The sequence below is a fragment of the Oryzias latipes genome, chromosome 18 (assembly GCF_053564925.1).
Source record: "Oryzias latipes strain Hd-rR chromosome 18, Olatipes_Hd-rR_3.1".
Lineage (NCBI taxonomy): Eukaryota > Metazoa > Chordata > Actinopteri > Beloniformes > Adrianichthyidae > Oryzias > Oryzias latipes.
In genome coordinates, this window is record NC_136254.1 from 4657800 (window position 1) to 4675654 (window position 17855).

The 17855-nt window shown below is 44.3% G+C and overlaps 2 long non-coding RNA genes across 2 annotated transcripts; both read left to right on the forward strand.

Annotated features, from left to right (window-relative positions):
• Positions 1–11510: 11510 nt before the first annotated feature.
• On the forward strand, positions 11511–14076 carry LOC144987338 (uncharacterized). Its single transcript, XR_013651204.1, has 2 exons — positions 11511–12450; positions 12624–14076. It is a non-coding gene; the product is annotated as an uncharacterized LOC144987338 (long non-coding RNA).
• A 510-nt stretch (positions 14077–14586) lies between these two features.
• Positions 14587–17123, forward strand: LOC144987337 (uncharacterized). Its single transcript, XR_013651203.1, has 4 exons — positions 14587–15563; positions 15671–15872; positions 15984–16091; positions 16207–17123. It is a non-coding gene; the product is annotated as an uncharacterized LOC144987337 (long non-coding RNA).
• Positions 17124–17855: the final 732 nt, after the last annotated feature.

Genomic DNA, 17855 nt, shown 5'->3' on the forward strand with positions numbered 1-17855 from the left:
CTGCTGTCGTCCTCATGCGTGCTTCCTAAGAAACCATGAAAACGGCCCAGGGGCATCATGGGAAAACAGAGACACTTGTCATGGCGGAAGGGACGCAGCAGACCCAGACGCTGTAAACCCCGGAAGGAAACTCAGGCTAGTGGCGATTAACAAAGAGTCTTTAATATCCAGGCAGGAGATAACAGTTCTGTTGGTACTTAGTGCTGGCTTGGATCTCTGGCGAAGAGTCGGCGTGGCTCGTAGGAGCTTGAGGGCTGAGCTGAGAGCGTGGCGTGGCTGGAGCGGAGCGAGACGTGCGGTGCGGATCGCCGCGCACTGTCCGATGTCTTGGGAACCGAGGTGAGCGAGGAACGTGGCGTGACTTCGAGGCGAGGCTGGTGTGGAGCGAGCTGAAGATCTCCCAGGTGGACACTCGTGGATCTGGAAACCTGGAGGCGGGTAGAATAAGCAGGGTAAGTAAAGGCCAGAACTTGAACCGGAGTATGTTCTGAGGTTCAGACATGCACCGAGGTAGGCAACGGACTGGCGATGACTGCAGGTCTGGATCCCCTTAAGAAGGTGGTGAGGTGATGAGCAGAGTGTCCACAGCTGGTTCCAATCTTCAGGTGCACAGTGAGAGGGGAGGGGGAGGAGCACTGACAGAGGCCACCGTGACAGTACCCCCCCCTCAACGACCGCCACCGGGCGGTCCAGGGCGACGATCAGGATGGGCACGGAAAAAGTCGTCAAGGAGGGAACGGTCCAGAATGAGGGCACGGGAGATCCAAGACCGTTCCTCCGGACCGTAACCCTCCCAGTCCACCAGAAACTGATAGCCCCGACCCCGCCGCCGGACATCCAGGACCTTGCTGACGGTATAGGCCGGAGCGCCGTCAATGAGCCGGGCGGGCGGAGGGGAAGCGGACGGCGGGCAAAGGGGACTCTCCTGTACGGGTTTAATCTGGGAGACGTGAAAAGAGGGATGAACCCTAAGAGCTGCCGGAAGTCGTAAACGGACACAGGTGGGGTTAATGATGCGGTCTATGGTATAGGGACCGATGAACCGGGGAGCGAGTTTACTGGAGGTAGCCTGGATGGGGATATTGCGGGAGGAGAGCCAAACCTTCTGACCTGGACGATAAGTAGGCCCGGCCACCCTGTGCCGGTTGGCGATGCGACAGTTGGCCTCCCTAGAGCGCAAGAGAGCCTCCCTGGTCTGCTGCCAGATGGTTTGACAGCGCTGGAGATGGTGTTGGACCGAGGGAACAGCTAACTCCAGCTCCTGTGAGGGGAACAAGGGAGGTGAGTAACCCAATGATGCTTGGAATGGAGACACCCCCGTGGCGGATGAAGGGTGGTTGTTGTGTGAGTACTCGATCCAGACAAGATATTTGGACCAATCGGCCGGGTTCTGGGCAGCGAGGCAACGGAGGGCGGCCTCGAGCTCTTGGTTAGCCCTTTCAGCCTGACCGTTGGACTGCGGATGGTAGCCAGACGTTAGGCTGACCGTGGCCCCTAACGCAGAGCAGAAGGCCCTCCACACCTGCGAGATGAACTGGGGTCCACGGTCCGAAACAATGTCCGTAGGTATGCCATGATGCCTGAATACGTTCTGGACCAGTATCTCAGCCAACTCCGTAGCTGTGGGCAACTGAGTGAGAGGGATGAAATGGGCCGCCTTGGAGAAGCGGTCCACAACAGTAAGAATGACTGTGTTACCTTGGGAGGGAGGCAGGCCAGTAACAAAGTCCATAGCTATGTGAGACCAGGGACGTCCCGGTACCGGAAGGGGTTGAAGAAAACCAGCCGGGGGTGAGTTGCCAGTCTTAGAACGGGCACAGACTGTGCAGGCGGCAACGTATTCTCTGACATCCTTCTCCATGGAGGGCCAGAAGAACCGACGTTTCAGGAGGTTCAATGTTCTGTGGACTCCGGCGTGGCAGGCTATACGGGAGGCGTGACCCCAGGAGAGGACTTCTGAGCGGAGGGACGTAGGAACATAGAGAGTGTTAGGAGGTGCAATGGGGTGGTTAGGCTCCTCACCTTGCGCCTGTAAAACTCTGGACTCGACATCCCAGGTGAGGTTTCCTATGATGCAGGTGGATGGTAGGATGGTGGATTGGACGGCATCCTCACTGGAACTGTAACGTCGAGAGAGCGCATCAGGCTTGATGTTGCGGCTACCGGGTCTGTAAGTTATGGAGAAGTTGAATCTGTCGAAGAAGAGACACCAGCGGGCTTGTCGAGAATTTAACCTTTTGGCGGATCTTAAGTAGGCCAGGTTTTTGTGGTCCGTCCAGACGATAAACGGGTGGTGCGCTCCCTCCAGCCAATGACGCCACTCTTCTAGGGCTAGTTTTATGGCCAAGAGTTCTCGGTTACCCACATCGTAATTTCTCTCGGCGGGTGATAGCTTTCGGGAGAAAAAGGCGCAAGGCTTCAACTTGCCGGAGGTCTTCTCCCGTTGAGAAAGGACGGCCCCTACGCCAGTGTCTGAGGCGTCCACCTCCACAACAAACTGGCTAGAGGGGTCAGGTTGGATGAGGATGGGCGCTGAGACAAAGAGTTTCTTGAGTCTATCGAAAGCAGACTGAGCCTCTGGGGTCCAGACAAAGGGTCTCTTGGTGGAGGTGAGCTGTGTGAGGGGGGAAGCTATGGAACTGTAATTGCGAATAAACCTCCTGTAGAAATTAGCAAACCCTAAAAATTGCTGCAGTTTCTTCCGACTTTCTGGAGGTTCCCAATTAGCGACGGCTTCGATCTTAGCTGGATCAGGTCTGATATTGCCGGCTTCGAAGATATACCCGAGGAACGAGACTGTGGAGGCGTGGAACTCACACTTCTCAGCTTTCACGAAAAGCTGATTAGCCAGCAAACGTTCGAGGACGAGTCGTACATGGTGAGTGTGTAGAGACAAGTTGGGAGAGTAGATCAGAATATCGTCCAAATAAACAAAAACGAATCGGTTGAGGAAGTCGCGGAGGACGTCGTTAACCAGTCGTTGGAAAACTGCGGGGGCGTTCGTGAGGCCAAAGGGCATGACCAGATACTCGAAATGTCCCAATGGAGTGTTAAACGCAGTCTTCCACTCGTCCCCCTCTTTAATGCGAACTAAATGATAAGCATTACGCAGATCGAGTTTGGTGAATATGCGTGCTTTCTGAACGGAATCAAAAGCGGAACTGATAAGGGGAAGTGAGTACTTATCCTTAATGGTTATTTGATTTAGTTCCCGGTAATCTATGCAGGGACGAAGGGTCTTGTCTCTCTTTTCCACAAAGAAGAACCCCGCGGCAACTGGGGAGGAGGATGGTCTAATAAGACCAGCAGTAAGAGCCTCCTGGATATATTTCTCCATGGCTAATTTCTCTGGCCCAGACAGGTTGAACAGTCTACTCTTAGGGAGTGGTGCGCCGGGAAGAAGATTTATGGCACAGTCATAGGGCCTATGAGATGGCAGAGAACCGGCCTTAGACTTACTGAAAACAGATCTTAAATCGTGGTAGCATGAGGGGACGCGAGTGAGGTCAATTTGCTCTGAAACCGGTTCGCTGTTAGCACGGATGAGTGGTTCCGCGGACCTGAGGCAATTAGCCATACAAAAGGCACTCCAGGTGGAGATGTTACCATGTACCCAGTCTATCTGAGGGTTGTGGGTACGTAACCAGGAGTAACCTAAAACGATAGGAGTTTGCAAGGTTCTAGTGACAAAAAATTGAATGTGTTCGCGATGGTTACCCGACGTGATGAGGAGTACTGGCGTAGTACGGTGCGTGATCCGGGAAAGCGGTTGACCCCCTAGGCCGGCAGTCTCTATGGGCTGTTCCAGGGTTTCTGTGGGCAGACTTAACTTGGAAATGAGGTCATGGTCAATAAAACTCTGTTCGGCGCCTGAGTCAACTAGCGCCTTGAAAACATGACAACCCTTGGCTGAACCTAACTTGACAGGAACAAAAAGAAACTTTTTCTCTGAAGGAGAAATAGAGGAACCCGCCCGCGGCCCGTCTTCTAGCGGGGGGTCTTGGCTTTTAAACGTAGGGAGCATTGGCTTACTAGGTGTCCTGGAAGTCCACAGTAAAAGCAAGACCCCTCCTCCTTTCGTCTCTGCCGTTCCTGTGGTGAAAGCTTGGAATGCCCAATCTGCATGGGTTCATCCGAGTCCTTCACCGGTGGAAACCGATCGGGAGGTAGATCGGCTTCCGGGAACGCTCTATGTGACTTAGGCACTGGTGAAGCCCTCCTCTCTTGCCGAAGACGCTCCTTCTGTCGTTCCCGAATGCGAATGTCTGATCGCAGGGCTGCAGAAACAAGCTCTTCAAAAGTATGAGTCTCTGGTTGGGAGCACAGATGGTCCTTAATGTTGTCGTTCAATGACTGGTAGAAAATCCCCTTTAGGGCGACGTCCGGCCAGCCAGCCTCCACCGCCAGGATGCGGAAATCAATGAGGTGGTCACTTACAGAGCGGTTTCGTTGTTTTAAACATAGAAGCTGACGTGAGGCCTCCTCTTCCTTCCGAGGCTGGTCGAACACCAGGCGGAATTCTCTGATGAATCTATCAAACGAAACTTGGTAAATGGGGTTAGCGGCAAGATAGGCCTGAGCCCACTGCAGAGCCTTGTTGCGTAAGGAATTTACTATTAACGTTATTTTGCTATGGTCAGCCTGATAATAACGGGGTGCTTGCTGGAAAATTAACTGACACTGGAGAAGGAATCCCCCACAAGCCTCAACCTCACCGTGAAACGTCTCAGGTTGAAGGCGGACGTTTTCGGGGTTTGAACCGGAACCGGAAGTGATGGAGCCGGCGGCGGAAGGAATGGACGCTGCGGTGGCGGAGGGAAATGACGCTGCGGCGGCGGTGTTAGATGAAGCTTGGCCCGTTAGTTCCATTAAAGTCTGAGTGATGCCGTCCAGTCGGCGGAAAAGATCCTGTTGGGCTGCGGCCATCTGAGACAGAGATTCGGCTTGCCGTCCCAAGAATAGTCCCTGTTGAGTGACGGCTAACCGGAGCCCTTCCGGGTCAGCTGGGTCTGTGTTATGGCCAGTCCGTTCTGTCATGGCGGAAGGGACGCGGCAGACCCAGACGCTGTAAACCCCGGAAGGAAACTCAGGCTAGTGGCGATTAACAAAGAGTCTTTAATATCCAGGCAGGAGATAACAGTTCTGTTGGTACTTAGTGCTGGCTTGGATCTCTGGCGAAGAGTCGGCGTGGCTCGTAGGAGCTTGAGGGCTGAGCTGAGAGCGTGGCGTGGCTGGAGCGGAGCGAGACGTGCGGTGCGGATCGCCGCGCACTGTCCGATGTCTTGGGAACCGAGGTGAGCGAGGAACGTGGCGTGACTTCGAGGCGAGGCTGGTGTGGAGCGAGCTGAAGATCTCCCAGGTGGACACTCGTGGATCTGGAAACCTGGAGGCGGGTAGAATAAGCAGGGTAAGTAAAGGCCCGAACTTGAACCGGAGTATGTTCTGAGGTTCAGACATGCACCGAGGTAGGCAACGGACTGGCGATGACTGCAGGTCTGGATCCCCTTAAGAAGGTGGTGAGGTGATGAGCAGAGTGTCCACAGCTGGTTCCAATCTTCAGGTGCACAGTGAGAGGGGAGGGGGAGGAGCACTGACAGAGGCCACCGTGACAACACTGGAATCTGCAAACCTGGACTCCAACATGAAGAAGCTGTGGAGAAGTATTAGAAAGGTCTTTCTTTTATTTTGTGGGTTAGAGAAACATTTCCAGAAGCTGGAAGGAGCTAATCTTTGCTTTAAGGTTAATATTTGTTGCCATGTGGACTTCCTGTAGGTGATTTAGAAAAGTGACTCCTCCTTCCTGTCAAAGCTTTACTCTGTCTTCACCACACAGCAGGCTTCAGAAATGGAGAAAAAGGAAAGAAACGTCCAGAAGAAAGAACACAGAATGACACCAAAGATGTTAGACGACTATCCTCTGTCTGTCATTTCCCACAAATGAAATCCAACCTGCAGCGGCCCACATGTCCACAGAGGAAGGCAGACCGAGACAGAGCTAGAGACTAATGAGTCCACAATGAACAGATCAGTTGATGCAGAAACCAAAACCCTGAACCAAATAGTTCTTCCTGCATAAATCAAGCCCACAGAATCTTCCTTTTTATCTTGCAGATCTGTAAACTTTCAGCTCAGTCATTTTCATCAAACTTTTTTCCATTTGATGCATTTCTTTTTCCCCAAGGTCTTTCCGATTGCTGTTGTTTTGGCTTCCTGTTGTCATGATCCTGTCCCAGTAAGTGACTTTTATGAATGAAAATCGTGGCTTTAGTTTAGTTTCTTCAGCAACAATCTGACTCATCACCAATCAAGCAAACATATTTCCAACTCCTAAAATTCGGAGTGTTTCAAACATGAAGCTGTGGAAAGAACAACACGTCTTGTTGTCCTTTTTGTAGCAGCTGACAGTTCTCTTCAGGTGTGTTTCAGCAGCTGAATCCCCCTCCCTCATGAGAGCTGCAGCTTTAAAGGGCCTATACCATGTTATTCTGCAGCCTTTTACAGTGAACCATATCCATAGATGGGATAATACAGGCCTGTTACCTTTGGAACACAAAAGAACCATTTTTTAAATCAAATTTGAGTTGTTTTCCTGAACTCTTTTCCAACCTGGAAGTAAGACGATCCATCTCTGAGGCTCCGCCTTTTGCTTTGTGTGGGTCCCGCCCATTTCATGACGTCATCCTAAAGACGGCCTTGGCTGAGTGGCTTCGTTTCACCCACAGAAACTGAATATTATAATACACTTAAAAGCTCAAAAGAAAGATTTAACGTAGTATAGGCCCTTTAATGTCAATGATATTGTAGCCGGTTCCTCTGCAGGTGCGTTCCACATCGGCAGAAATGAGAGTGAAGACAATTGAAACGTTCAAGCCCTTTTATTTTTATGTTGTCAGACCAAAGCAGCGGCACTGCAACCAAAAGATGATGACACACAGTAATGTGATATACACAAAAACACTGAAAGAAACAGGTGAAACAATAAACACACTATATATATGAATGTGAAAACAAACACACACCATGAACAGTAACCCCAAGACACACCGCAAAACCGGAAACGGCCAAGTGTTACATCCCACACACACAAACACACACACACACACACGCACACACACACACACACACAAACACACACACACATGTTCTCCTTATATACGCATCACGCCCGAACCAAATCCCCATTGGTCACAATATGTAATGACAATAATCCAGAACTTGATGTTTTAAGGCTGTTTTTGTTGTGATTTAATATGAAATGTTCACCTGGAGGCAGAATTAGGACATTTCTAGTAAATCTGTCCTTGTTTTCTCAGCATGTTTGAATTTGAGTTTACAGTTAGATGACAATAAAGACGTGTTCAAACCATTAATAAATTACCCTGAATTGCCTTTTCTTAAAACAAAAAAATCAGAAAAAAGTTCAAAAAATAAAACATCTAAAGTATTTCTCTGTAAAATAGTGATAGAATTTGTCTGGAAGTTTTTTTCCCAGTGACTCAAGAATGTATTCTGGGCCTGTGTGGAGGTGTAAGTTCTTAAAAATCTGACCAAACCAGAGTAACGTGATCTGCAAATAGTGCAGAAGGCGTGTTCCTTCTAAAACTGGAATCACCACCAACCTTTTAGTCACCTGAAGCAGAGCCAGTGAGCAGTTCAGACTGAAAGAAAGCAGGATTCTCCAGCAGAGACAGCAAAAGTCTGACCTGAACAGCAGCAACAGTCTGAACAGAAGAAGCTCTGAGAATTGATTTTAATTCCTAGATTATTTACAGGATGTGAACAGAAATGTTTGACAATTTGATGTTTGTTCTGGAAAAATATTAGAATTTATTAGTAGAATGACTGTTCTGTTTTTAAATAGTACTGATTTATTTATTTAACGATCTGTTTGATTTCTGTTCTTGTTGAAACTTAAAGCTTTTGCCTGTTTTTCAGTTTAGTTTGTGATCTAAATGCCTTTTCTTATCTGTAAACTATCTGTTGCATCATGGTCCTTCACTGCATCTGTTATGTTTAAAGGATGAAATAAATGTAGAAATCTGAACCACCTGCTGATGATTACACGTTTCTCTGATGAGACAAAGATCATTTGACAAATATGGTTCTTTGGTTTATAGATCATGATCTAACAGCCTTCTTCCCTAAAGTTCTCCTCTTCCTCATCTGCAGCTCCTCCTCTGTCATGATGGGCGTCACCAACAGGAAGAGAAGAAAGAAGCTGATTGGCTGAACTCACAGTGAAACCATCTGGTGGGAGGATCAGAGTCAAACCGGTTTCTGAGGAAGTGAAACTCTCACAGTCTGTGTGTCTGAGAGGAGAAATGGCGCAGAAAGGAGTGGATCTGGATGAAGAAAGCTTCAGCTGTTCCATCTGTCTGGATCTGCTGAAGGAGAAGACTTTTGACGTCTTCTTGTCAAAGATTCAAAGATTTTTATAGTCATTGTATTTCTACAATGAAATTCTGTTGGCACTCAGTCAAAAAGAAGTAGGAGACATCAAAGAATAAAAAACAATATAAGAATATTAAAGAAAATCAGAAAATATATTAAGAAGTTTGAAATAAAAATGTCATAATAAATAAACAGCTTTATTGCACATTCATTTGCCCGGTAAGCAAACTGATGTTTGTCAAAGTTTGCGGGGATGTTATCTTTGATCTGTTCTAAGACGATCCTCTCAAAACATTTCATTATCAGCGGGGAGAGGGCAACTGGACGGTAGTCTTTGAGTGCTGTGACAGCAGGTTTTTTGGGCACAGGAACAGTGGTTGTGGATTTGAGGCAGGTGGGGACTGTGAACAGCTGTAAGGAGAGGTTGAAAATGTTAGTGAACACGCCAGCCAGCTTGTCAGTTCTTGTCAATAGGCGGCCTGTCACCGCATCCGGTCCAGCTGCTTTTGCAGTGCTGATCCTTTTCAGGGTGGATCTCACCTGATGCTGTTCAAGCGTGAGTGTTGGCTCCAATGAGTTGTATGGCTAAAGGAGACATCACAGGATTCCTCATGGGAGGAGTGCACCGCCATCTTGGTGAGGTCAAGTCACTGCTGCAGTGCATGCATGTGAACACATTTGTTTTTACAAAATGCCAGTTCATTGTGCGGGTTTCAACTGCCAAAATCAGATAAAACGAGTCCATGAAGGAGGAAGGTATAACATTTCACAGATAGGTACTATAATTCTTTTCTTTTAATGCTGCAGGGGGTTTATTAATAGTACACGTGTTGACATGCATGATGCTGCAGGGCTGTTATCAACATGCTGCATGATGTACGTATAATTTGCTGTCGACATAAATGTAAACTTTATTGTTGTCACTCTGATCGGCGGAGGTGGTTTCCTTGTATGGAGTGATATTTCTGCCACCACGTTGCACACAAAACTTTCTAAGTTGTAAGTGAAAATATTAAATATTTGCTCTTCAATAACTTTTTATTCTGGAGCAAAATATTAGTAAAAAGTTTGACTTTCTTTAAGATCTGTTTGTTAAAACAAAATTAAAGATTTAAAGCACATATTATTTTATGCTTTAAGTGTTTGGGATCAGATGAACAGCAATAATAAGCAAAAGAATGATACCTCACCAAAGGAGACTCAGTGTCTTTAACAGAAGAAGCATTTTTAAATTTTATGTTAATTTTCACAGTGTCTTGTGTTTTAGAACTCGTCAGCGTTTGTCCAAATTAAAAAAAAAATTACTCATGAAAAAATGCTATTTTCTCTTCATATTACAACATTTATTGATGAAAATTAAACAATAGTTCAGATACAAATCTTAAAAAGTTTAACTTCCTGCTGGACGGAGTCGGAGCTCTGACATTTTTTTTCTGCTGCAGACATTTTAAACACGTTGGTCACTACACTGACATCAATAAATACAAAACTCTGTTTTATTTTAGCTGCTTTGCTGCTCCTTCTGGGTTTTACTCTGAGAGAATCGGGCCAGAATGGTTGAAAACGGCAGAATCCCGTACGAACAGAACCGACACAAAGTCCATGTCTGCCTCCAAGTATCGTCATTTTGAGAGACGCCTGATTGGTTAGAATCTGGACCAATCAGCAGCTGTTTGATGGAGTTTTTTATTTTTTTATTGAAATATAATCATTACACAACCACACAATGATGCAAGGCACAGCTCTATACAAAAACAAGGATAAACAAAACCAAACAAGAATGTACACATATATAAAAATATAAAAAACTTTCAGCATAAATTAAAATACAAGGCAAACAACAATCTGGACCCCAGATTTGTAACCATTCTGTAGCAGATTTACAAATGTCATCAATGAAAGGATTTGAGTGGTGAATACATTTCAATGATGATAAATACAGTCTGACTTCATTTTGAAAACAGGAAATTCAGACGATCTTTTTTCCACTTTTTCTTATGAATATATTTTCCCCAAATCAGGAGGATGTTCACTCATTTTGTTGTCTCTTTTGGCAACTTACTGTTATAAAACAAAATATCTTTCTCTGTGAATTGTATGTTGTTAATTTTCTGACTAAGCCAGTTATGAAATTCTTGCCTGAATCTTTGGATCACTGGACATGAAAACAACAGGTGTCTGGTTGTTTCTGGGGCTACATGACAGAAATCACACGGATCAACCTCAAAGCCAAATCTACTTCTCAATGTCTCTGTTGATGGGTAATAATTGTTTATCATTTTGAACTGCATTTCTTTAATTTTGGTGACCACTGGCCATTTGATGAATTTCCATAGTTATTTTATGTTTCACTTTTCTATTAAAGTCATGGTATAATTTACCTTTAAAGGATTTGTCTAGGTATTTATTATCACATTTTCTCACTAAGTTTTATTTCTCCTATTACTAAATTTGGTAGTTTAATTTGAACATATTGTATAAAGCAATTGGAATTTCTCTGCAGGTTTTCTGAAATTCCTTGGTTGATCATTCAATATCATATTTACTTTTGAAGTCTCTTAACTGAAGAATTTCTCCATTTGAATCAAGAATATCACTTACAAAAATGATCTTGTGGTCAAACCAATTCTGATGAATCATTGTCTTCCTGTTTGTGGTAATTACTCTGTTGTTCCACAGGGGGGCGCACTGAGGGGTGAAATTGTGGCTAAATATCATTTTCCAGTGGAAAAGTACTTGTTTGTGAAATTCTGAAATCTGTATAGGAAGTTTGGAAATTTCAAAGTTACATCTCAGCAAAAAATCTAATCCACCAACTTTTTTGAAGATGTTTTTGGGAAAATGAAACCATATTGAGTCAGGATTAGCCAGAAAGTCTTTTAACCATTTTATTCTAAAGGTTCCAACCATTGATTCAAAATCAGTCGTCTCTATACCTCCCAAATTATATTCCTTAAATATATTCCTTTATATTTTAAAAGCCAATATTTATCATTTTAATTTGCAACTTAGAAAGTTTTGTGTGCAGCATGGTGGCAGAAATATCTCTCCATAGCCTCGCTGTGTCCTGGAGCGTGCAGCGCCTCTCACATGAGCGCGCAGCAGCCTGCGTGCGCTCAGCACGGAGGACGATGCACGCGCGCCGTTACCAGCTGAACTCAATGAAGGCAATCAGCGCGTGAGCTGGGAACACTTCAAACGGCGTTTCACCGCCATGTGTAAGATCTGAGCTGGAGGACGGCAGCTTCTCTATCAACCTGGACGTTGAACTCAAACCACTGAGTGAGTGAGACTTGGACTTTAAAGAGCTGCTGGTAAACTCAATGCTTTTTGAATGTGTCACATTGTTGGATTGTTAAAGGAAAGAGAAAAAAATCAGTGTTTTACAATGTCCTGCAAAGGTTTGTATTGAAGATGGTACATACTTGTTAGCCTGAAAAAAGATATAATTATTTGTAAAATAATGTACTTAAGTTAAGAAATTGTATTTAAGTTTCCTACAATGTAACTCAGTTGTTGGTTTAATTTTCTTGGTCACAAATTGTTGGTTTAGTTTTCATCTAAATTTCTTCACCTGGTTTACCTTATGTTTGATTTAAATATACTAAACTGTTTTATTCTGTTTTGATTGTTTAAAGGTTTTTCTCCAACCGCCAATATCTGCTGCTACTGTTGCTAATAAAAACTTGGACAGAGTGAAATCCTGGGTCCAGTCCTGTCCCTTTACAAGTGTGGGAGCATGCAGTTCACAAATCCACTTGACAATTGTGTTAAACCTATACAGCATACTAGGACTAGGCTGTTTATAGTAATATAGATTTATACATTTCTGACTCAGTGACTGAACATTTCTTGCAGGTTTCCAATGGATTCAGACTTGAGAAAAAAGTGGGCCTTAGCTATCAACAGAGTTAACCCAGATGGATCACTGTGGTACCAACTAGAAATACAGTCTGGATGTTCAAAACATTTTGTGGAAACACATTTTGATAAGACTGTTTGCTTGAAACCCGAAACCATACAATCTGTGTTACACAAATTGATCACTGACATGAATCAGTAAATCTATTGTTTTTCTTTGTGTTTTCCTTTTTAGGGTAAATCTATTGTTGACTTTAGAACTTATTGTTGACTAAATGTATATTTATTGTCATTATTGACTTATTGATTTATTATTGATTAATCATTATTTTAATTTATTTACATATTTTTACTCTTTGTGCCCTCACCAGGATTTATGAGTAAGCCTGGCTGCAGCCTGCAGAAGTGCTCAACATCGTGGAATGCTGGAAGGCTGTGGAATGTTAACCCCGCCCACGTTGAGCCTGTGCATTTGATTCCCCTTCGTCAGTGCAATTGTGATTGCAGGAAAGGGGAAGAATCAGTGGAGCACATTTTGTCGTTGTGTATTGTATGAGGAAGAGAGAGGACAGCTGGAGAATAGAGTACGGTTGATAAAGGGTGAACGGCTGAGTTTGAAGAAGTTCTTGGGAGGGGAGGAAAATTTGAATGGTGCAATGGTTTTATTTATTTATTTTCTATTAGGTAGTCCCCCACTTTGACCCATACTCCAACGCAATAGGTGACGGTAATGCACCTCGTGGTTGTTGCCCCCCCCCCCCCCCACCATTTTAACTACAAGAAGAAGTCTGTGCAGTTCTTCTGTTTCCACACGCAGAGATGTTTTCAAAATGGAGGGACGCATCGACAAAAAAACGGTTTTGAGTTAATGAAAAGAAAACTCTTATTGTGATTATTGTTCGCTTTTCCACCACAATTATTCCATTACACTGCAGATGAGGCTATTATTTCGAATTTTAAATGTATTGTGCTTTTTTCTTTTTTACTCCTGCCATTCTAATTACGGGGTTCGGGTTTTACACGAAGCTAGTTTTTAAGTTGCGGCTCCCCTCTGGAAGTTTCTGTCAAGCTATTTGTTTCTTCCAATGTCGGTAAAACTTTATTTCACCTGTATTATTACTGTATTTATAGAGACACGTTACGGTTTTAGTCGACGGTGACAAGCCAACGCTGAGAAAACAAAACATTTTCTATTGTCCTTTTTTGCTGTTACAAGAAGGATGCAGAGCATGCAGTGGCCCTCCACATGGAAACCCATTCTTCCGTGAAACACAAAGGTACATCTAGTGTCAGAGTTCCCACCCTAATCCCTAAAAACTTTAGTTCGGGACTATCTGTACTGCCCTGGATTTTGTAAATTAAAATCTAATTCTTGAGCGTTTTGCAGGACGTTGAAGTTGGCTCCCGGTAATTGTTAAAAAACCACAAGACCTGGAGTGCTCAAACCTGGATTAAATTATAATGTAGATAGTAAATAATACATTAAACACAGTTTCTGATTCAACTTCAGCATCGTCCTTAGGCTTATGAATGTGAAGAGTGTAAGACAGAAGTAAATATTTTCCCGTCATTCCTCATTTAGAATTCAGTCATCAAATGTGGCTTAGGATGCCGACGTACATCGCACTTTCACTGTTGCTATTGTCCAGCAACATTGGTCAATAGGTCACAGTTTTTAAAGCATTTGGGATCAAGAAGAAACGCCTAGATGGAAACCAGAGGCCAGAACAGTGACTCCATCACAGCACCTTCTGGCACCACCACAGCCCTCAGAGCCCCCATCGCAGCAAAAACAATTAAAGGAAAGATGTAAGATGCAAACAATTACTTGTCCTCATTGCAAATTGGATTTAAAAAAATAAACTTCACAATGCATTGCAGGAGGAAACACACACAGCATTTTGAGTCAGTTTCCCAAGAAAGATTTTTACCCAGTCAATGTGTGGATGTAAAAAATGGTGTTTGCTGTTGAGAAATCATTCTGTGGTCTATCAAAGCCTGTACATGTTGTGAAGAAATCCTGGGGGGTGAGTCATAAAATTGTGTGTGAGGTTGACCAGTGCCAGCTCAATAGGGAGTGGGGCGGCCGTGGTGCAGCGGTAGGGCGGTCGACCCATGATCATAAGATTGCAGGTTCGATTCCCGCCTTGCACGCCCATGAGTCGAAGTGTCCTTGGGCAAGACACTGAACCCCACCTTGCCTCTGGTGGTAGGCAGGCGCCTGTGTTTGGCAGCGGAGCCGCCATCAGTGTGTGAATGTGTGTGTGACTGGGTGAATGGGTCTGTGACTATAAAGCGCTTTGTCCTTGTAGGAAGAAAGGCGCTATACAAGTATACGCCATGCCATTTACTTTGCCCACAGAATGCTATCCTGTGAGTGCCACCATGTCAGATCTTTACAGTACTGCCCACGAGCTGACAACCAACATGTCCCTCTATCTGAGGAGACATTGGAAAGCATGGTAGAGCAGAAGTGGTTTGGGGAAGAGTGGAAGGCCAGTCTGTTGCACTGTAAAAAAAAAAAGGCAGATGCTGAGGGTGTGCCCCTTCGGTGCAGCTGACTGTGGGTGGTCCACCATCAAAAATTCATATCTCTGTCTTTGACCCAAAAATCCCATATTATTGTAGATTGGGGTGATTGTTGCATATGACAAAACAAAACTGGCATTGTTCATGCTCTAAAGCAAGACAGTCCTGCAACCATAAAGCCATTGCAAAAAGGCACCTCTGTCACAAATGGGGAGTTGTTTCAGAAGGTGAAAAGTACTGAGGCAGAGTTACCTGACCAATCTCAGGATTCCAGCAAAGATTCAAGCAGCAGCACATTCAGTTATCCACCAAATGACAAGTCCATTTTAAAAATGCTCAACTACCTTTTGACATACAAAAAGCTTCCAGCAGAACTACCCAAGGCTCTCATTGAACAGTCTAGAGATGGGAGAACACAGGACAGCTTTCCAAAATACCTAATCCCAGCAGAAACTAAATGCGTCGAGTGTGAATGCCCAAATCATAACTTCAAAAGCCAGGATCCTGACAAGCACAGGTGTAGTTGAAGGTAAGTACTGCTACAGGTCCATCCATCACCTTGTCATCTTGGGTGTGTTTCAGTAAATGAGTCTTAATTAATTTGAAATTGCATGTAACCAATGACAATAGTGTATTGTTTCTGTTTTAGGTGCATCAACATACAGAAAGTAATGTCTCAGGTGTGGTATGACATATCAATACCAGCAGTGGGAGGATGGCACCCACAACTGACCACGTAATCTTGTCTTTACCTGTGCCTCATGATGAGAAATGCTTTACAGGTGAAAATATATTCTGATTATTTGCATGCTTGGAAAAATGTTAATTGAATAAAATTGTTTAATATGAAATAAAATCACATTACCCCTGTCATGTTAATTTATTTCAGACACACACGGCTGTCGGTAAAGTCATAGAAATCGAGACCACAGAGAGGGTGTCCTTTCCCAACAAGGAGAGGGTACTTCATGCCTATCTTCACTTTGAGGCACTCACAAAAGATGAATACACGTTGGCGTGCGTATCATGTGGATACAGTCCAGCTGTCGTTGGAATGGATCTTCACAAAAAAGGTGTCTTCAGTTTGCCAGGTGAGTTAATTAAGCTTTTATATTCCCTTATGCATGATCATTTAAAACATACTCATCTCTAAGTTAATGATATAATATACTAATATAATAAATAATAATACTGTTTAACAGTGAGGGAAATCCAAAGCCACCTGGATGATTATGATGATGGTCATGTTGACATAGTGGACTTTTGGGATGCTGTGGCCAGAGAGATGCTAAGTCGTGGTTTGATCCCAGGTAAGAAGTTTAAATACACAACAGTGTAAATACACAACAAGTGTCATGTTTTCTGCATTGTTGGTACTACAAATAGAGAAATAATCACTAATACTCATCCCATTTGATCCCAAAGTTGGTAGGAAGAACCCTTTCATTCTGCCCCCAAGCTATCATCACTGGTCACCATGGATTGGCCCACACACACCAGGCAAGGCAAGGCAAGTTTATTTGTATAGCACAATTCGTACACAAAGTAATTCAAGGTGCTTCACAAAACAGAAAAATGCATTAAAATCACAATACATCATAGAAATAATCAACATAAAATTTACTTTAAAAGAAAAGAAGAAAAAAAAAGATTTAAAAAGAAAGGAAGGAAAGAAAAGTGCAGATAGGACCTTTCAGTCATATACACGGCTAAACAGAAATGTTTTAAGTCTAGATTTGAACATGAACACAGAAGAGGCCTGTCTTACGCCTTCAGGGAGGCTGTTCCAGATCTTAGCTGCAGAATATTGAAACGCTGATTCCCCTTGTTTATTTCTGACTCTGGGTATCAACAGGAGGCCGGCCCCTGAGGTCCTCAGAGTACGAGATGGTTCATATGGCACTAACATGTCAGAGATGTATTTTGGTGCGTGGCCATGGAGAGACTTGTACACAAGCAGAGCTGCTTTGAAGTCTATTCTTTGAGGTACAGGGAGCCAGTGCAAAGACCTGAGCACAGGACTAATGTGATCATACTTCCTGGTTTTGGTCAGGACTCGAGCAGCAGCATTCTGGATGTACTGAAGCTGTTTTACAGCTCGTTTGGAGAGGCCGGTGAGCAGGCCGTTACAGTAGTCTAACCTACTGGAGACAAATGCATGGATAAGTATCTCCAGGTCTCGCTTTGAGATTATGTTTTTGATTTTGGCAATGTTTTTCAGGTGGTAAAATGCCGCTGATGTTACTGACTTGATATGGCTGTTAAAGTTCAGGTCAGAGTCCATGATTACCCCTAGATTTCTGACTTGATTTGAGGGTTTAAGAGACAGAGAATGAAGGTAGCTGCTGACAATTTCTCTGTTTCTGTGGGCCAAAAACAATAACTTCGGTCTTGTCTGAGTTTAGCTGGAGAAAGTTGTTCTGCATCCACGCGCTGATCTGTTGGAGGCAGTGGCTGAGTGAATCCACTGGCCCATATTCACCTGTTGTCAGTGACACATAGATCTGAGAATCATCTGCATAGTTGTGATAAGAAATGTTATTACTGCGTATTAACTGCCCTAGTGGCAGCATGTAGAGGTTGAACAGAAGGGGTCCCAGGATCGATCCCTGGGGCACACCACAATTCAAGCCCATTCTGATCATGTGACAATAAAAACCTCCTGATTCTTTTGTCTTCATTCCAGAGTTTGAGTGAAATGTGATGAAGAAAAGTGGGAATAATATGAGGGAAGAACTGAGGCAGTTTTCCTGGAACTCCAGAAATGACAGTAATAACACGCAGTGCCTAGCTGTTTATTGCCCAGGTCTTATTTTTGCCATTGAGCTGGCTTCTCAGGACTTGCCTTACTCGTTGGAGGTATTTAGCTGTTGCAGCTTTCCTTGTTGCCTGCTCCAGGTTGCCATTTGCCTGCGGAATTCCAAGGTACTTGTAACTGTCCTCAATGTCTGCTATTGTTCCTTCTGGGAGTGAGATCAATCCTGTGTGGACTACCTTGCCTCTTTTTGTCACCATCCGGTTGCATTTCTCGAGCCCGAATGACATCCCAATGTCAGTACTGTAGATCCTGTTGG